This window comes from Callithrix jacchus, chromosome 1 (genome assembly GCF_049354715.1).
Source record: "Callithrix jacchus isolate 240 chromosome 1, calJac240_pri, whole genome shotgun sequence".
Classification (NCBI taxonomy): Eukaryota; Metazoa; Chordata; class Mammalia; order Primates; family Cebidae; genus Callithrix; species Callithrix jacchus.
Window position 1 is genome coordinate 17760767 of NC_133502.1, and position 21915 is coordinate 17782681.

At 36.7% G+C, this 21915-nt stretch overlaps 1 protein-coding gene and 1 long non-coding RNA gene across 11 annotated transcripts in view; both read right to left on the reverse strand.

The window, feature by feature from the left end:
- The window catches only part of LOC144576599 (uncharacterized), a 161068-nt gene extending 141113 nt beyond the window's left edge, over positions 1-19955 (reverse strand). The window contains exon 1 of the long non-coding RNA XR_013518767.1: positions 1-19955. This exon is cut by the window's left edge and continues 138963 nt beyond it. This is a non-coding gene — a long non-coding RNA (uncharacterized LOC144576599).
- The window catches only part of FGF14 (fibroblast growth factor 14), a 686012-nt gene that overhangs the window by 362781 nt on the left and 301316 nt on the right, over positions 1-21915 (reverse strand). The gene's annotated exons all lie outside the window — the stretch shown is intronic.

The window sequence follows — 21915 nt, forward strand, 5'->3', positions numbered from 1 at the left end:
CACACCAATATCCGTGATGAACATAGATGCAAGAAATCTTAAACAAAATGTCACCAAACCAAATCCAACAGCACATTAAAAAGATCATTCACCATGATCAAGTGCAATTTATCCCAAGAATATGAACATAGTTCATCATAACATGATTCGTTGTGAAATGAAGGATAAAAACCATGTGATCATCTCAACAGATGCTGAAAAAGTACTTGAAAAAATTCAACTTCTCTTAGGATAACAATTCTTAATAAACTACATATAGAGAGAATGTCTCAAAACAAAAAAGGCTGCATATGGCAAGCCCACAGCTAACATTATACTCAGCAGGAAAAAGTTGAAAGCTTTTCTTCTGAGATCAGGAACAAGACAATGATGCCCACTCTCCTCGGTTCTATTCAACAAAGTACTGAAAGTTCTAGGCAGAGCAATTATGCAAGGAAAAGAAAAGACATTAAAAATGAAAACGAAAAAGTTAAATCATCCCTATTTGCAGATGACACATTCTTAAATATTAAAAACTCCATAGACTTCACCAAAAAACTGTTAGAACTAATAATTTGGTATAATTGCAGGATACAAAATCAATATACAAAAATCAGTACCATTTCTACATGCTATGAACTATACAGAAAAGAAATCAAGAAAGCAATTCCACTTACAATAGCTACCAAAAAACCCCATAAAATACAGTTACGTGCTGCACAATGACATTTTGGTCAATGACAGAAAATATAAGACAGTGACTCTGTAAGATTATAATCAAGCTGATAAATTCCTATCTTCTTATGATATAACATCATAGCGCAATGCATTACTCAAGTGGTTGTGGTGATTCTGGTGTCAGCAAACCTACTGTGCTGCCAGTCATCTAAAAATATAATGCATACAATTATACATGGTACCTAGTGCTTGATAATAATAAAAACAGCTGTTATTTGGCTTATGGATTTGCCATTTATCCAACTGGCTTATGGATTTACTGTACTATACATTTTATTATCTTTTTCTCTAAAAGACAAATAGGTTTAATAAGTGCAGCTACATTTCATTTATGTTACAAAATAAAGAATAGTTGTAGACCACCAATGCAATCACCCAAATATAACCAGTACTTAAGTTTTACCATTTCTAAAGAAATACGGCATAATTTGTACATATGAGAGATGCTGTCATCTCCACCCTGAAATTCTTTCCCTAACATCATCCCCAGAGTTAATTCTATTCCTCTGTGTCAATTCTTCTCGACCATGTTAAAATTTTCCTCAAAATGTTTGTCATCCTAGACAATATATAAGACACACTTTGTTTCTTGTAAAATTAACAATGGAAATACTGAAAGACAAACACATAAAAATACCTACTTGTAATGAATGAGGAAATTTTGCTTGATTTATCTAGACCTCTTAAGCACTTTTTGTCTTTTTTCTGTTTTTATACTTTTAAGTTCTGAGATACATGTGAACATGCAGGTTTGTTACATAGGTATACATGTGCCATGGCGGTTTGCTGCACCTATCATCCCATCATCTTCATTAGGTATTTCTACTAATGCTCTCCCTCACCTAACCCCTACCCCCCGGACAGTTCCTGCTGTGTGATATTCTCCTCGCTGTGTCCATGTGTCCTCATTATTCAACTCCCAATTGTGAGTGAGTATATGCAATGTTTGGTTTTCTGTTTTTGTGTTAGTTTGCTGAGAATGATGGTTTCCAGCTCATCCATGTCCCTGCAAAGGACATGAACTCATCATCCTTTTTTATGGCTGTATAGTATTGATGGTGTATATGTGCTACATTTTCTTTATCCATTCTATCATTGATGGGCATTTGGGTTGGTTCCAAGTCTGTGCTATTGTGAACAGTGCCACGATAAACATGAGTGTGCATGTGTCTTTACAGTGGAATAATTTATAATACTTTGGGTATATACCCAGTAATGGGATTTCTGGGTCAAATGGTATTTCTGGTTCTAGATCCTTGAGGAATCATCACACTGTCTTCCACAATGGTTGAACTTAACTACATAGGCCTGTGCCACTAAACAGACACATAGATCAATGGAACAAAACACAGAGCCCAGAAATAAAGCCACATATTTATAGTCAATTGATGACAAAGATGTCAATAATGCACAGAGAACAGTCTCTGCATAAATAGTGTTGGAACAACTGGATATCTACAAGCAGAAGAATAAAATTAGATTCTTATCTCACACCACATACAAAAATCAGCTCAAAATGGAAGACTTAATCTAATAAGTCTTAAATAAACATTTAAATGTATAAGTTGTAAACCACTAGAAGAAAACATAAAAAAAGCTCTGTAACATTGCACTGGGCAATAGCATTTTGGATATAAACCCAAAAGCACAGGCAACAAAAGCAAAAGTAGACAGACGGAATTATATCAAACTAAAAACTTCTGCACAGTAAGGGAACAATCAACAGGGTGAAGAGCCAGTCTGTGAAATGGGAGAAGATATTTGTAAACCATACATTTGATACGGGGTTAATATCTAAGACATACGAGAAACTCAGATACCCCAATAGTAACAAAACAACACAATTCTTAAAAATGGGTAAAGGATAGGAATAGTTATCTCTCAAGTGAGAGATACACATGGCTAAAGGTATATGAAAAATGTTCAACATCACTTATCAGGAAAACACAAACTAAAATCCCAGTGACATATCACCTTATACCTGTTAAAATGGTGATTAAAAAGATGAACGATAACAAATGTTGGCAAAGATGTACAAAACAGAAAACTCGTACACTGTGTTGAAGGGAATGTAAACGAATACAGCTTTTATGGAAGACAATATGGAGGGTCCTCAAAAAATTAAAAATAGAACTATCACATGACCCAGCAATCCCACTACTGGGTCTGTATCCGAAGGAAATTAAATCAGTATGTGAAAGAGACATCTGCTCTCCCATATTTACTGCGGCATTGTTCACAATGGTCAAAATATGAAATCTACCTAAGTACCCATGAAAGAATGAATGGATTTTTTTAAATGTGGTATATATACACAATGGAGTATTATTAAGCCTCAAAAATGAAGGAAATCTTGTGTTAGCAATGACATGGATGAACCTGGAGGACATTTATACCAAGTGAAATAAGTGGGGTTTGGAAAAATAAATACTGCATGGCCTCGTTCATATGGGAATCTTAAAAAATAAAACTCACAGAGGTTGGGAGCATAATAATGGTGGTTTCCAGGGTTAGGGGTTGGGGACTTGGAAGATTATGGTCAAAGGACACAAAATTTCGATTTGATAGAAAATATAAATTCAAGAAATCTATTGGCCAGTATAACTATAGTTTATAACAATGTATTGTATTCTTGAAAATTTCAAAAGATTTTAAAGAATTCTCATCACAAAAATAAGTATGTGAGGATGCAGATATTAATTAGCTTGATTTAATCATTCCACAATGTATACATATTTCAAAACATCACGATGTACACTATAAAAACATACAATTTTATTTGTCAACTAAAAACGAAAACAATACAAAAAAGAAAAAACTTAGAGTCTAGAGGAAAGAATGATAAACAAAAGACTAATCAGTGTGATTATAATACTATGAATATGGGCAGACTGTACTGTAATGCAGGATGCTACAGGACTCTTACGAAGACATCTAGCCCAATGAAGCAGGTATGAGGGGAGGCTTCTCATCCAACTGCACTATGGAAGATGAACAGAGGGGTAGGATTTGGGGCTGCAGAGTGTTGGAAGTTCATAAAGACCCAGCAGTTGGAGACAACATGACACAGCTACAGAGTGTGAAAAGCCGGAGGAATAGTGAGCCATGATGTTCGAAACTCTATTGAAGTATATTAAGAACTCGAACTTCATTCTCTCAGATTAAATGGGGAAAGCTATCAAAGAGTTTTAAACAAGGACATGACATGATCACATTTACCTTTCAGAAACAGTTCTACAGTCATGATGTGGAGAAAGAAGTGGCAAGGCTGAAGTCTGAGAATCATGGTGCCTAGAATCTAGGTAAGAGTCCCGTGGACAATGGGAAGGAGCAGTGAGAACAGTGGAGGATATGGAAATGGCCAGGAAGAAAACCCAACAGACTTGGCAGTTCTTCAGATAGTGTGGGATTTAGGTTGCAGTCGAAACTATCTCTGTCCTGTTTCTCAGAGCTGAACTCTTTGCTGATAGTCTCCCAGGGAGCCCTTAGGTAGTTAATTTTAGCGGCCAGTTTAATTTTCACCATCAGTCTCTTCCCCAGAGACACATAGGATCTCTGCCACTGGCTCCTGTCTTACCAGGCTCTCTCTCGTTAAATTCTCTCTTCCTTAGCACCAACTTAGTGCCCTTCAAAAGTTCATGTTTAAAATTTATGCTTTTTCTACAGAATAAAATAAAATTTACCCTAAACTTTCAGGGAGTCATGGAAAAAGAGAGTTTACACATTTTCTTTCCCAGAGGAAATAATATTATAGATAAAAAATAAGTTATTCACTGATCTATTCAATAAATATTTATGTTTTTTATTTACTTTATTTATCTATCTTTAGAGACAGAGTCACTCCACTCTGTTGGCGACTGGTCTTGAACTCTGAACCTCAAGTGATCCTCCTGCCTCAGTCTCCCAAAATGCTGGGATTACAGGTGTTAGCTACCATGCCTAGACTCAATAAGTATTTATTAAGAGTATTCTATGTGCCAGATACCATCCATGATACTGGGGCACAGCAGTGAACAAAACATACAGAGTCTGTGTCCATTGACCTCATTCTTCAGGGAAGAAACAGACTCTGTACATGCACACATATTATACATACATACAGACCACATGTACACACATACATATAGATAGATATGTCAACATATATTAAGTCTGATGGTAATAAGAGGGAAGGTATTGTTACAGTGTGCCAGGGAAAAAGCCTCATTTTGAAGATGACCTTTGAGCAAAGACCTGAAGAATGCAACAGAGGAAACACAGATATCTGGGAGAAAAGTAGTCTGGAAGTAGGATCAGTAAGTGGTGCCTTGCCTGGAACATGTGACACATGGTCAGTAGACCATAACAGCTGGAGCAGAGTGAGTACAAAGAAGAATCTGGGAGATGCATTTATGAATCACTGGGCAAGGATGAGGTGGAAGGGAAGAAGATCATACAGACTTGCCTCTTCTTTTCACGCACTTGGGAAGCCATTGGAGTGTTTGTGCAGAGACCTGATACCATTGAACTTGAGTATTAACAGGCTCATTCTGGTTTCTATTTAGAGAAAAGACTGTAGGAAGGCAAGATAGAAGCAAAAAGACCAATTAGCAAGCTTTTGCAATAATCCAGGAGAAGATGGTGACTTGGGCTGGAGTTATGCAGTGGAGGTGGTAAACAGTCGTCATGTTTTGGCCATGTGCTGATGAAATGTTTACAGATTTTGCTGAAAGAACCAGGGTGGATGTAGGCAATGTCAAGGATTCCCAGGTTTGATGCTGCAGTTTGCTTAAAGTTTTTGAGATAAGTGCTGGGGCCATCCTCAATTCCTCCAAATATGCTTTCTCATCCTTTGACTGAGGGCTCTCCTGCTAGCCATTTTCTCCTTTTAATATGAGTATATTTAATTATCACTCTCTTGATTCTATACCCCATCTTCTTCTAAAAATCAACCATCCACTTTCCAAATGTGTAAAATGTGTGGGAAAACCAAGTTATTTTTAAAAGCGCCGTGAGTGATTAAAACCTAAAAGGATAAACATTGGTGTTTGGTCTACAAGGCCTCTCTTCCTCTTTCCAGAACTAATTGTCAATGTAGACAGCAGAATGGGGATTAGCTGGGCTCCAGAAGAGTTCATCATGTTCTGTGGGAATCATCTAATTTACCCACATTTTTTAAAAGAACACTTATTAGATTTGTCATATTGTGCCACACAATTAAAGTCCAAATAACATTTGCCTCTCAGCAGAAAACAATGGAGACCCAGCACCAGTAGACAACCCAGGGGAAGCCACTAGGCAACCAAGACCTCAGAGGATGTCCTCCAGCTTGGAGGCAATGATCCATTCCTTTGCATGAGGGACGTTGGGATGTTCTAATAAATGTATTCTGCCTGAAACCTTCTTCTCACATTCAAGGACCATTAGAAACATTTTAAAGAGAAGACTGAAATAGCAGGAGGCAAAATAGTAAATCATGTATAAACAAACCATAAAAAATATCTGAATTAATGTACTTGAGAAAGAAGAAGTCCTCTCCTTCTGTTTAGCCAAAGTGAGATGATTGCTCTTCTTGGCCATCCAAGCAGCCAAAGCATAATCCTTAAACCAAGTGAAAGAGAATTGTGTCATCTTGCCTTCTGGCACAGATTCCTTGAAACTCCGAGTAGAAACTTCAAGTAAAAGAATAACACTCTGGTTACAAAATGTAGGCAACAACTAGTGAGAAACAAATGTTGGACGATACAAATAAATGTTCAAGACATTTAACATTTTCCTTTGCCTTTGCTCTGGCTGTGATGTTTTGGTCATCACCACTGAACATTCTTCGACATCACCACTGGCTTTGGTCAAAATACCAGTGATATTTTCTACTATTTCCAGAATCTTTCACTTAATGCAATTTTTCATCCCTGCACTTAAAAAAAAAACTGTGGCCTGATTATCAATTTGGATACTCATCCTCTCACATTTTATGATTTTAAGATTCTCATTAGTTATATAATTATCTTGTGCATTTTATTTACATTACTATGATATATGTTTTTTAACTATAAACTCTTTATATCTAGGGATAATACCTGATTGCTAAAATGCACCAAAACTTTTAGATAGTGTTATGCAGACATCTATATTAATTGAGAACATTAATGGTAAAAATTGTAAAAGCAAAAGTGGAATGAGTTTTCAAGTATAAAATTATAATGTTTCAGATTTAGTTTCTATAAATGGAATCATACAAATACAGCAATATTTTGTTTCAACTTAAATCTCTAAAGTAACAATTTTTAAAATTAGCTTTTATTATTTAACCAGTCAAAACAAACAGAGAAGCCAAAAATTTCTTATCAGGATGTTATGAATTTACCCATTCTGACATTACTATAAAGGAACGATATTTAAAATTACCTCTAAGAAATGTATGATGCAATTTCAAAATAGAAAATAAAAAAAATAAACAAAGACCAGAACATTTTGTCAACAGCACTCCAAAGAGGTCCTGCTATAGATAACTGTGAATCATGTGAAATTCTATTATCTCAATTATGTCATAGAAGGGGCTTAATGAAAAAAAAATACAGTGTACTTTAGTTCAGTTGGAATTTGACAAGCTCTCCAACACAGTTATTCCTTAGCATTATAAAAACTCTAAGCTCTGTCTTCTCTTGTGAGCTTGTATTCATTACAAAAGAGAAAGTAGTGATAACCGTTAACCTGGAGCTGGCATTTTCCAAATGACTTTAATCTTCCCAAAGACTAGCTCTCTTGATTTCAATAACCATAGTCAACCAGAAAATCAACAATGGCAACAAATATGAATAAACAATGACTTAAATGATGTGTTCTGAATCCTGTAGAATGCAAAACTGAGAGAAAGAAAAAAATTAAAACGGGGCCAACATACAACATGAAAATAGTTGCAAACATTCCCGTGGTGCCTCGAATAAGTAAAATATTCCAAGTTCAAATTAATGGGTTATCTCTAAAGTGTACTTCAGTAACTCATTTAATAATTTGATTGAACCAATTTTTCTATACAATCACTTGCTTTGGTTCTTTCATCCAGCTTCCACAACCATCCACTAACAAAGCCAAGAAACGGGGAATGTTCCTTGATATCTTTCTGTCTCTCCATTTCACACCTAGTTCATCAGCACATTGTATCTGCTCTACCTTCAAATATCTTACAGCTACTTATCATAACCATCACACTATCACCTTGGCCCGACCTTCCATTATCTTTTATCTGGATGGCTGCAAAAGCCTCGTGGTCTCTGTGTTCCATCCTTGTTTTCCTTGAGCCTATTCTCAACTCTGCACCCTTTTAAGATCTGAGGACTGAACTCCGAATGTTTTTTTCCTCTTGCCCAAATATCTTTCTAAGGGGTCCTGGGGAAGGTTTGTCTTACAAACCATACTATCTCATTAAGTACTGGGTTTTTTAAATTAACCCAATATAATGTGGCTTACTTTCCAACCTGACTCTGCTATAGCATTACATGATAGACAGTAGACCCCCTTACCTTAAGCATTCCTTTCTACTGACAGACAAAGCTTAACCCTTTCAACCAATTGCCAACAAAAGAATCCCTAAAACCCACTGACAACTTGTAAGCCCCTGCTTCAAGATGCCTCGTCTTTTCAGGCTGAACCAATGTAAACCTTTCATGTACTGATTTATGATTTTACCTGCATTTGCAATCTCTCTGGAATGTATAAAACTAAACTGTAAGCCAACTGCTGCAGGCACACATTCTCAGGACTTCTTAAAACTGTTTCCACAGGTCACAGTTACTCATATTGTCTCAGAATAAACCTCTTTAAATGTTTTGGCAGATTTGGATTTTTCATCATTAAATCTAAGGCAATTTGTCATTTATGTCTTCAAAATTATGAAACTGAAGAAATAGTGTCTCATTTTGCTTAAAGTAAAAGCCAAAATCTCTATATCCTTGAAGGCTCTGCAAGATTTGTCTCTCTTATCTCTGAGTTCATCTCCTAATTCTCTATTTTTCTCTCTTGTAACTGGCCTTTTTTTCCCCACATAAATTATATCTCATCTTGAAGTCTTTGCTCAAGGCACCTCTCATCCTGAAATGTGCTTTTCTCATATTCAGGAGGTGAAGTCCCTTATAATTGCTAAATGTTTACTTAATATTATCTTCCTACTGAGGCTCGCCCTATTTAAAATGGAAGTTCCCACACATTTCCTAACCTCTAACTCTGCTTCTTTATTTTTCTTTTGCGCTCATGATTTTTTAGCATATTCTATTGTAACAATTCTTGCCCTACTAGAATATAAACTCCATTTTGGTAAGATGCTTTGGTCTATTTTGGTTCACAGTCATATCCCCCAGCACAAAAAAAAACTAGTTACTGATAAATATTTGTTCAAAAAAATTCAATGAATAAAGGAATAAATTACTTTTCTTTCTTTCTTTCATTTAGCTTTTTTACCAAGAAGACATTTTTCATGCCATACTTTTCTTGCCTTTCATAATAGAGATTCAAGGAGGAGTGTCGTGTGACCTACTAATTAAAATGATTAGTGTTATCTGCTAACATTTCAGGATTTGGCACAAAATTAAGGTCAGTTCTGGCACTGAGAAATAAATATAATAATAATAATAATACAAATTACACATCGTCAAATGAAGCAAATTGTTGAGGCAATCACAGAAACAAAGAGAATAAAAATCCCAGCAATGGGAAGACTTTGAAGAGGTATTTCCAGATAACTTATGATCAGCACAAGCAAAATGCACTGACCGAAATTATCTTAGAAATACCATTGATCAAATCTGAAACACAGCAAAGTTAAGGGAAGTTAGTAACTAGTATGATTGACCTTAACACTGACCACCTTTCCTCTGCCCCCTTTGTGTGATACAGCCTCTGCATACTTTCCCAATCAGTAAAATTCACTTCTATTTAGATTAAAGCTTAAGTTTTTCTCTTTCTCTTTCCCTTTTTCTTCCCCAACCTCCTATGTGTGTGCGTTGGTGGGGGAGGGGCAGGAAGGAGGAGCTGAGCTACAAAATTATTCAGCTCCAGGTACGTACGTGCCAGGCATTGTACTTAAATAGGCTACTGCTTTTAAAACCCATGTAGGGATTAATTAACAGAAGGACACTAGCTACCAAGTTATGCTGAATGACAAGTCTTGATTAAAAGCTATAAACAATGTTTACTCCAAACCTAACTTCCTGGTCTATAGTTACTCTCAACTTTTAATGCAATTTTCTAGTTAATTTCAACTCCAATTACATATATAGTCTTCGAGTTAAGAAGTGCTTTAGACCTTATTTTATCAAAGGCTTTCATTTCCCTAATGAAAATTTATTTTCTCAAGAAAATTTTTAAAAAACAACAAAAAACTCAGATTTTTAAATCTCAGAATCTGAAGATCACATATGCTAGAATGGGTATATCATAGATAAAGAATTACTTTTTTCTTTCCTCTTATCTGTACTTCAGGCCCAAGTAATCTACCCAATTTAGAAGGGGAAATACCACTTGACCCAGCAATCCCATTACTGGGTATATACCCAAAGAATTATAAATCATTCTATTATGAAGACACACATGCACACATATGTTTACTGTGGCAATATTCAAAATAGCAAAGACTTGGAACCAACCCAAATGCCCATCAATGATAGAATGGATAAAGAAAATGTGGCACATATACACCGTGGAATACTATGCAGCCATAAAAAGGATGAGTTCATGTCCTTTGCAGGGACATGGATGAAGCTGGAAACCATCATTCTCAGCAAACTAACAAAAAAACAGAAAACCGGCTGGGCGCAGCGGCTCAAGCCTGTAATCCCAGCACTTTGGGAGGCCGAGGCTGGTGGATCATGAGGTCAAGAGCTCAAGACCGTCTTGGTCAACATGGTGAGACCCCGTTTCTACTAAAAAAATACAAAAAAATTAGCTGGGTATGGTGGCGCATGCCTGTAATCCCAGCTACTTGGGAGGCTGAGGCAGGAGAATTGCCTGAACCCAGGAGGCGGAGGTTGCGGTGAGCCGAGATTGCGCCATTGCACTCCAGCCTGGGTCAGGAGAGTGAAACTCAGTCTCAAAAAAAAAAACAAAAACAGAAAACCAAACATTGCATGTACTCACTCAGTAAGTGGGAATTGAATAATGAGAACACATGGACACAGGGAGGAGAACATCACACACCTGGGCCTGTCAGCGGGTGGGGGGGTGAGGGGAGTGATAGCATTAGGAGAAATTCCTAATGTAGATGATGGGGTGATGGATGCAGCCAATCATCATGGCACATGTGTACCTATGTAACAAATCTGCATGTTCTGCACATGTACCCCAGAACTTAAAGTACAATTTTAATAAAAAGAAGGAGAAAGATATTCATTTTTCTTAATGTGTGATAGAATTTCAACATGTACAATCACAACTTCTTTGAAGATGGGCTGGCAACACATAGAATTGTGCATTAGGCTTTTAAAACTTTCCAGACTTCCAGAGAGTGAGTAAAGGCAATTGAGACAGGAGGTGGCCTGATGATGTGGAGTGAATGGGAGTCACAGCACTCCCCCAAAACTGCTCAGTTGATCCTTCTGTATTACCTGGAAGCTCTTCTATGAGCCTGACTTGTAGCATGTGAGGCCAAGAAACCAGTCATTAGGAGGCAAATCTGTCATTTGTCAGGAGGAACACAGAGATCCAAAAACAATCCTGCCATAATTTAGTTCATTTGATTAGTTGGTTTGGGAAATAGGGCTCAGGGCTGTTAGAAGTTGATGGGGCTGCAGTTAGGAAAGGCGATTGTGCAATTCGCAAAATTATATACTGTGATGTTCCCTAAAGTGTGAAGATCTATGCAGCCCGCAGCAGAGGCAGACTGAAGTAAACTAAGTGAAGCATCCAGGAAGGAAGAGAGGAGAAGAACTGCTGCTATTTAAGGGTCTCCCAGGAATGGGACCTGGGGCAAGATTCCTCATGTCTCCCTTGCCCAGAAATAGTAAAAAAGACAGACTGTAATTCTTAACTTGGAGCCTAGCATAAAGCAGGTAGTATGCAAAAATGGTATTAGACATTGTCCTTTTAGGTTTTTTTTTTTTTTTTTTTGAGATGGAATCTTGTTCTATCACTGAGCCTAGAGTGTAATGGCATAATTTCGGCTCACTGCAACCTCTGCCTCCAGGGTTCAAGCAATTCTCTGCCTGATTCTCCTGAGTAACTGGGACTACAGGTGCCCACCATCACACCCAGCTAATTTTTTTTTTTTTGGATTTTTAGTAGAGACAGGGTTTCACCATCTTGGCCAGGCTGGTCTTGAACTCCTGACCTTGTGATCCACCTGCCTCAGCCTCCCAAAGTGCTGGGATTACCAGCGTGAGCCACTGCGCCCAGTCTGCCCTTTTAGTTTTACCATTTCTGTGCTTTCTTTGTGTCAGATACCACATTTTTGTATATCAACTGATTTAATACAACCACCATCTTACAGGTAGGAAATGTAAATTCCAGAAATACGTATAGATGATATTTATGCAGATGTTTGTCCGATTCTAAAGCTCATTTTAATTTAATTTTTTATTTATTTTATTTTATTATTATTTTTTTTTTTTAGAGATGGGGTTGCACCATACTGGTCAGGCTGGTCTCGAACTCCTGACCTCAAGTGATCCACCCGCCTCAGCCTCCCAAAGTGCTGGGATTACAGGCGTGAGCCACGGTGCCCAGCCTGATTTTAAAGCTCATTGCTTTTCTATTTCTCTGTACATATGTAACAATAATTTTGAGAATGACTCATCATGGTCACTTACTTTGTATCAGTTCTGTCATTTAATATTCATGTCTAACCCGTGAATTTGAAATTATTATCTTATGTAACAGGAACTACAACCAGAAAGGTTAAGTGCAGAAATCATAATTTTTAGTAAGTGAGTTCGTTTTCTGTTCCTGTTTGGGTTAGTTTCTCTGTGATACACATTTGAGACAAAGGTACTCTGTCGATCTGCAATCAGTCAGAGACTAAGTTGCTCCTGATGTTTTGTCGCTTTAGAAATGCTATATTTTAATGAAGACCACTTTTAAAACAGTAACTGCCAAGCTGGGAAAAGGAATAAAAATGGTAAAAGTGATAATCAGAAACAATTATTTATTTTTACATTCATGAAAATGAATCTTAAAGTGTGGAACACATCACATGTAACATGTATTTTTAAAAAGAATGTTACAATGTACCATTTGTATAACTTTGAAATTTATGTAATTAAGTATATCGAATGTAGTGTTCTTTTATTCATCAAGATATGAAATATTTAGGTCAAAATATTGCATATTTTCAATCTTCATAGTAAAAACACTTGACTGCAATATTTTCTAATTGAGAAATCGAAGTCAACCTATAAGGTATTTGACATATACAACTGAAAACTACAAATATGTATTAAACTGAAAAAATATGTAGATTTAAAATTCTATAATCTCATATTTAGAAACAGATATCCTAAATCAAATCATTCATTTTTCAAATTTGGGCACTTAAGTTAAAAGAGACACATGTTTGTGTCATGCAAACTTATATGGCAAATATTATAGAAAATGCTTACCAGAGGTCAGACATGAAGATGAGCACATTATACATAAAGTACTTCATTTAATCCTGAAAGTTACCATATAAAGTAGGTACATTTTTTTTTTTTTTTTTTGAGACGGAGTTTCGCTCTTGTTACCCAGACTGGAGTGCAATGGCGCGATCTCGGCTCACCACAACCTCCGCCTCCTGGGTTCAGGCAATTCTCCTGCCTCAGCCTCCCGAGTAGCTGGGATTACAGGCGCGCGCCACCATGCCCAGCTAATTTTTTGTATTTTGAGTAGAGACGGGGTTTCATCATGTTGACCAGGATGGTCTCGATCTCTTGACCTCGTGATCCACCCGCCTCGGCCTCCCAAAGTGCTGGGATTACAGGCTTGAGCCACCGCGCCCGGCCAGTAGGTACATTCTTAATCCCTTTGTAGCTTAGGAAACAAAGGCACCGAACCAGAATTTGGAGCCAAGTTGTTATGATTTCAAAGACTGTGCTTCTGTAAAAGGAAAGTCAAATACCTTTTGGTTCAATTTCACCTGTTGAAGATATTTTTAAAACCCAGTTTTCTGCCATCATAGATACAGATACTCCGAATACAATCTTAATTTTCCACTGGGGTGGTCCAGAGTATAGGGGAAACTAAGAGCCAAGGTAACCGATTTTAAATATTTGTTTCATTCATTTGAGTTTAGCATATCTTTTCTGATCACAATATAACCAGATTGTGTTCTATTACCAATTGTTTACATTCTCTGAGTTCAAGGAGAAACTGTTTAGCTCCTATGTAAAAAGGGCGGAAAATGTCTATAAATGTATTACATTCTGTCCAGAAGAGGGCACTGGCAGGTATTCAACCCAATATCTGATATTTCAGACAGAGGGAAGCAAAGCTCAAATGTAACACATTATCTTTTCAGCAAGATGTGTTTCCATTCATGCCAGGCAATGTGACTGTAAGGAGCACTAATATACCTGGGTAAAGTCATTCTTTGGAAACTGATGCTAGTATTTTTAGCACTTAGCTAATTTAAAAGCTGGCATAAGATTGCATTTTTTAGTCAATATTCCTGCCTGAAGGTTCCACATTTTCCCCAAGATTTACTTTCAAGGAAGTTTACATTATTTAGCATTCAGTTATGAAAGCTCTGTCAACAGTTACACAATGTATGTAAGGGAGCTATGAATCAAATGTGCCTCACGACATTGACTTTTTGAGCAGGATTCTGTTTCATCAAAACTTTAAGACACGGAAAATGAAAAGAATAATGGTTTTGATGTCTGATTTCCTGAGTGGCTGAGACAAGTGGTTTATCAATCATATAGTTTCTTCAGATCATTATAATTAGTTTTCTCTTACAAGGAGTTATTTTCTGCACTGTGTAGATATGAAAGCACTCTTTATTTTCTGTCCCAGGTTTATACTTAGAAACTCTCTGGGAATAATTGTCATTGTAAGACCTTGTCTCTGTTATTCCTGTGTTGAGAAATTCCATTTGCCATACCTGAAGCTCAAATGGCAAGAGACCCTGTCGAATGATTTTCCTCTGGTGTTAGGTGATTAGCTTTATATGTGCAAAATGGCTTTTTAGAAAAACTACCTATATAAAAAGGTCAAAATCAAAATGGACCAATTTGAAAATTATCTTTGCAATATTTATTGTGAAAATGGACCCGTTTGAAAATTATCACACAATATTTTTTGTGAATACATACTCATAGCATATACACAACATATATTTACTGAGACTCTAATATGGGTCAGACATTTATATTACAGACTTATTGAATTTTTCAAGTAATCCATGTTAATTAATTTGTCATATAATTGAACTACTTGCAAAAATAATCCCCTAAAAATGAGTTTGTCTCCTCTGTTACTATTTGAAGGCAGAGTGGAAATGGCTTTTAGGTTATAGAAAAGAGGCAGAGTGAGTTCTCTCACTAGCTGTGTGTCTTAGGTCTCTGTAGTCAATCACCACATCTATAAAATGAAGATACTTACTATATGGAAATGTTGCATTTGCAACCTTTATCAGAGTAGCTTACTGCTGTAGAAGCTCCACCACTGGTAACCACTGTGTTTAAGTAGAATTTTCACTAAAAGCCCAGGGTCTGACTGTAACGGTCACTCAGAGTTCTGCCACTGAAAGGGCACAGATGGCAGTGGTCAAGTAGGCCATGTCCTCTGCATGCCTTCTTCACTTTCAGAAATAGGGCTACAAAGCTGCGGACAGCCAGAACGACTGCTGGGATTCACATTTCCATTAATGCCTGTCCGTTCCAAAAAAAGATCAGTGTATGCCAACCGCGAGATACCTCCCTCAATGAAGTCAGAATCTAACAGTACATGAGATCCTTTGTGTATAGAAGCCTTGAAGCTGAGATCAGATGGCACTGCCACTGAGTCGGCAAGGAGCCAGGAGTCTAAAGGCTAAGCATGTATTACACTGAACCAACTTAGTGGCTCTCTGTTCTATCAGACTTAAAACTCATTTTTTCTAACAAATATTTGTTAATGTCTCTTTTGTAATTTTAAAATGAAATTACTAACTCCCTATAAGAATTTTAAATCAATGTAATATGTCAATAGTGACATAAAAGACAATAGTAAGAGATTAGTGCATACAAAATAGAGTAGTAGTTTATCATATGCAAATGCCTAGGTACAACTATACCAGATGATGTGGTTATGATGAATACCTTTGGCTTTAGGAAGTGTAAAACAGTAAGCAAATGTGCCAGTTATTTACTCTTTGTCTCTCGGTTCTAAACTTGCTCTTCTATGCTCTGCTTTGTGCTGCTTGGGCTGAGACTCTGCAAACCACATTTTGCTTTGTCAAGTTTCTCTCTGTTAGGATCTGCCACTAGGAGCACTAGAGGCTTCAAAGCTGGACGAGGTGCAAGAAACTTGTTCCTCCTTCCTGTGTCCCTCTAGGGGAGCTTCCTGGCTGCTTGAGGATCTGGTGAGCATCACTCTATGACACACGCTTCAATCACCCCAGCCACAGCAGAGCTTCCTTGTGGTAGCAGCTGAATATGGTTTGCAATTTTGTTCAATACTTGGAGAACCAGGCTAATTGTCTCCTTCTTCCCTCAAATACCAGCCAGCCATGGGTCCTCCTCAGAGGTCTGGATCCGGGCTTCATGGGTCTTTTCTCTGAGCTCAGAGACACCAGCATAAGCCAAGCCACAACTTTCTTAGAGGTCTGAGTTTGAGCTTTACCAGATCCTCCCTCTAAGTTTATTTTTTCCTTTTTTCCCCACAATTCTGGGAGTGGGGGGTAGCTGCTTCCTGAAGTTGCTACTTCCACAATAACTTAGAGTTTCTTCTTCTAGCCTTTAAGTTACCAGCTGACAACTTTTTACTAATTAAGAAGTATTTGTATTAAATCTTCTCTGTTCAAATAGCTGGTATCATTTCTGTGTCCAGAGTGGACTCTGACCACTACCTCTACTGAATACTGTCAACATTCTTTCTTTCTTTAGATGAACATTTTATAGGACATTTGAAAAAAGGCCTGGTGATAAGTTTACATAGATGCATAAAATCATCATAAACGCAACAGCTACTGGTACTGACTGATGTGGGGATGACACGTTGGTGGCTGAGAAGCCACTAGCAGCATTGCCATTGCTATGTTCAAAAATGATGAACAGATCAAAAGTTATTCTTGTCCAGTACATCTTGATGATGTACTGGAAAGAAACTACTGTCTGCCCTGTAGTGTAGTTTCATACCCAGGAAAGTTAACACACATTAAAATGGTTAAAATATACTTTGTATTTTTATGTAAAATATAGCCATGCCATGCAAGATATGAAAATATTCATTGTGCAGGACAGTCTTATGCATTTCTATTTGTCTAAAAACGGACTTTTACCCACTAAGTGCCATTGCACTCTTCCCAATTATGGGTGACTAAAACTGCCCCCACATTGTATCTTAGAGTAATGCCATATCTGTTCAGAATAAAATAAGGCAGAGGCAGGAGAGGTGATTTCCTTCATGAATTTAGTTGAGGATAAGTCATCCCACAGAGTATGATAGAGTATCTTAATGCTTCTTTCCACTTGCAACAGTCTGAAAGTCTGTTAGACTTCATTGTTAGAAAAACAATGAAGATAGTTTTTCTGAGAAGGATAATATACTAAAAGAAATTATTAGCCCCTATAAACACATTTTAAAATCAATATATGTTAATTTTAACATGATAGAAAACTAGCATATGTAATATCAATAGTAATAATATCAGTGCATAATCATAATATATAAATGCATTGGCACAACTACATTAGATACACAGAGCGAACACAATTACCAATCTAGTCACCCTGGAGCACCCTAACATAAGATACCAGAGAGGCAATTATGATTTGAGAAGAAAAGTGAAAAGAAAGATAATGATTCTAAATCTTAGTAAAGATGTTATACAACAAATGTTTTATGAAGGAGGAGGCAGCATGAAGCATAAAGGTTAGGATTAGAGAGCTCTCAAGATCCAGGTGAAGTTCGGGGAGAAAATACACATGCATGTCCGATATACATGTGCATTTTTGTTCTAGAACCTGTGAACACACACACACAGTTAATCCTTGAACAACATGGGTTTGAACTGTACATATTTATTTCTTTGTGGAGTGTTTTCAATATATTAGAAAAATTTGTGGAGATTTTTGAAAATTTGCAAAAACACACAGAGAAATCATGTGGCCTAGAAATATCAAAAAAATATTCTTAAGTGTGTCAGGAATGCACAAAATATATATCAATACAAGTCTATTTGATGATTTGCTACCATAAAATTTATACACATCTACTATAAGAAGGTAAATTATACCAAAATTTATACATATACTTACACACATGGCACAACCGCAGTTGAGAAGAATGAAATAGACATAAAGGTTCAGTATTAAATTATAACTGCATAAAATTAACTGTAGCACATACTACACTACTGTAATGTCGTAACCACCTCCTGTTGCTACTGCAGTGAGCTCAAGTGTCACAAGTATCCACTTAAAATGCCATGTAATGCTTCATGCCTGCATGAGCAGGTCATAACTCTGGTAAATTTCATATCACAATAAAAAGTAATCTCTCATGTTTCTGGTGTATCTTTTAACATGTTTAATGTAATACCATAAACCTTGACTAACACCATGAGACCCATACAGAGTGCCACTAGTGATGCTGTAGGTGCTCAGAAAGAAGCAGAGAAAAGTCATGACATTACAAGAAACAGCTAAATTGCTTGGTATGCATTATAGACTGAGGTCTGCAGCTGTGGTTCCCCTCATTTCAAGATAAATGAATCCAGTGTAAGGACCATTGTTTAAAAAAAAAGTGGGGGAAAAGGAGAAGGGAGAGGAGGGGAGGGAAGGGGAACTCATGAAGCCACTGCTGCAGCTTTGTCAGCAGGCATGAAAATCTGGCACTTTTTGCAAAATATCTTTTAATCTTGAATTGAAAATGCAGCTTTTATGTAGATGCAGGATTGTCATAAGAAAGGTATATCTATAAACTCTAATATGATTTAAGAAAAAGCAAATTCAAGGTATGACAACTTAAAAAAAAGAAGGTGAAGGATCTAAAGCTGGAGAACTTGATGCTAGCCAAGGATGGTTTGATAATTTTAGAAAGAGATTTCTTTTTAAAATATGAAGATAACAGGGGAAGCTGTATCTGCCAACCAAGAAGCAGCAGATGAGTTCCCATTCACCATTAAGAAAATCATTGAGAGAAAAAAGAATATCTATCTGAACAGATTTGTAATGCAAACAAAAGTCCTCTATTCTGGGGCAAGGGGGGCAGGAATTCACAAAGGACATTTCTCAGTAAGGAAGATAAGCAAGCACTAGGATTTAAGGAAGGAAATCCTAGTTACCCCTATGGTTTTGCACAAATGCAATTGGATTTCTGATTAGGACTGCCCTTTTTATACATCTGCTTACTCCCAAGCCTTGAAGGGAAAAGGTAAACCCAGCTGCCAATCTTTTGGCTGCACACGAACAGTTGAACAAGGAGAATGCTTTATCTGGATTGGTTCCATCAATGACTTTGTCCCTGAGGTCAGGCAGTATCTCACCAGTAAGGACTGGCTTTTTAAAGTTTGTTTCATACTGAACAATGTTCTGGCCACCTAGAACCCCATAGTTCAACAACAAACACACTGAAGGAGTCTACTTGCCCCCAAACACAATATTCTCAATTCAGTCTCTAAATCAGGGGGTCATAAGGACCTTTAAGACTCATTATACATGGTACTCTATGGAAAGGGTATCAACACTATGAAAGAGCTCAAACAGAAACATGAAAGCCTGGAAGGATTCTGCCATTGGAGATGCTGTCATTGTCATAGAAGATGCCCTGAAAGCCATCGAGCCTGAAGCCTGAAATGCCTGCTAGAGGAAACTTGGTCCGGGAATAACCTCACAGGAATTATGACAGAGTCTATCAAGGAAATCATTAAAAAGATCGTGGATAGTGGGGAAAAAAAGTCAGGGTGAAGGGTTTCAGAAATGGATCTTGGAGAAATTCAAGAGCTAATAGACCACCAGAGTAGAGAAATTAACAGAAGATGACTTGATGGAGATGAGTGCTTCTGAATCAGGGCCAGACAGTTGTCAGACAGTTTGGCAGAAGGGCTCTAATTATCCCAGACTCCTTTTGACTGCTTTTACAACATGGGCCCCTCTATGATGAAAGAAGAATTGGTTCCATATAGCAACATTTTTAAAGAAATGAAAAAGCAAAAGGTTAGACAGAAATTACGATATATTTTCATAAAATAACACTAAATGTGCCTGCTGCTCCTGCTTTCTTTACGGCTTCTTCCAGCTTTCCATCTCTGCCACCTATGAGACAGGAAGAACAGCCCCTCCTCATTCTCCTCCTCCTCAGCCTAATCAGTGTGAAGATACCAGGAGGAAGACCCTCATGATGATCCACTTGCACGTAATGAATAGCAAATAAGTTTTCTATTCTTATAATTTTCTTAAAACATTTTCTTTTCTTTATCTTACCTTATTGCAAGACTACAGTATACAATACATATAACATACAAAATATGAACTAATCAACTGTTTATGTTAACAGTAAACCTTCTCAATCAATGGTTAGTAGTTAAGTTTTTGGAGACTCAAAAGTTATATATGAATTTTCTACTGTGAGTCAGCACCCCAAACCTTCATATTGTTCATCAATTAACTGTACAAATTTAAATACAATTTGTGTATGTGTGTATATATATTCTCTTTATGTCAAATAAACAAAAATCTCTCTATATAGATATAAATATATATTTATATATATATATTTTATATTTATATAGATATATCTCTATAGATATCTCTATATAGAGAGACATAGAGATATAGATATATATATCTATGTAGGTATCTATCTATCTATATAGATACCTACATAGATATATATAGAGATATAGAGAGAGATCTTTGTTTATTTGACATAAAGAGAACATTGTTTGTATCTTCTTCAAAATTATTAGAGTTGGGATACTTTACCTTATATATCCAGTATATCAAAGAAAAGAAGGTTAAAATAGAAATAATGACTTTTAACAAAGGTCAGTCAATAAAAATATCCATAAAATTAGGAATAAATGATAAGTTATAGAATGAGAAGTGTCAACCAAAAAAAAAATTGTAAATGCTGATGAAGCTGACATCCAGATGATGAGCAGAGTTAACTAGCAGTGAAGCTCTAATCTCACTTACTCATTAGAATTGCGCATTCGACTTCCTTGAAAAATGGCGATCAGTGTCCTAATATGCCAAGGAGAGTCTGACACCTGCCTGTTGTCCTGGTGTTTATTAACACTTTACTCTTTAAAAAAAAAATCACCAATTTGGATAACGGTTACCCTCACTTGAAAACTTAGAAAAATTGTTTGATAAGAACAAGTAACTTTCACTGAAAACTTAACATGCACTAGGATGATATTTTCATAGGTGATTGTATTTACTTATAACAACCAAGAAAGGGGATTGTATTTGCCCTGTTTTACATCTTAGGATTCCCAGAGACTCAGAGAGGGTGCTTGAATTTTTCAAGGATGCACAGTTTCCAACTGTCAGAGGCAGGGTTTCAGCCCACAGCTATCAGATTTCAAGCTGCCACTCAGAATGCCTGGAATATTCCTTCTGAGAGAGAGTAGGCACAAAATTCAACTAACCAGGAAACAGATTGTTTATATAGTCAGGAAGAAAAAGAAACGGGGCCACATATAAGATAGGACTTTGTTTAAACAATGGGAAATTCCAAAAAATATTGAGAAGAAATTATCCACAAGATATGTTTTCAACCACACTAATTTATGACCACTGCCAGCCACTATTATGGCCTATTTGTATATCATCTGTGCTTATATATGTCCCCATATATGCAATGAAATAACTCTGTCTGCTTCCGGCAAATGACTGGAGAACATTTTTTTAAAGCACTGTAGTGTTAGGTCATAAGAAAACAAAAACAAAAACAAAACCTTATGTTCCTGAAAAAATCCTTTCTAAGTAGAATTAAAATATCCTAGGTGATTTTACCACAAATGCCTAAGATAAACTTTCATTACTCCACAATTTTGACTATGTCAAATCTCTAATTGGTCAGCATATATTTTTCAGAATATAT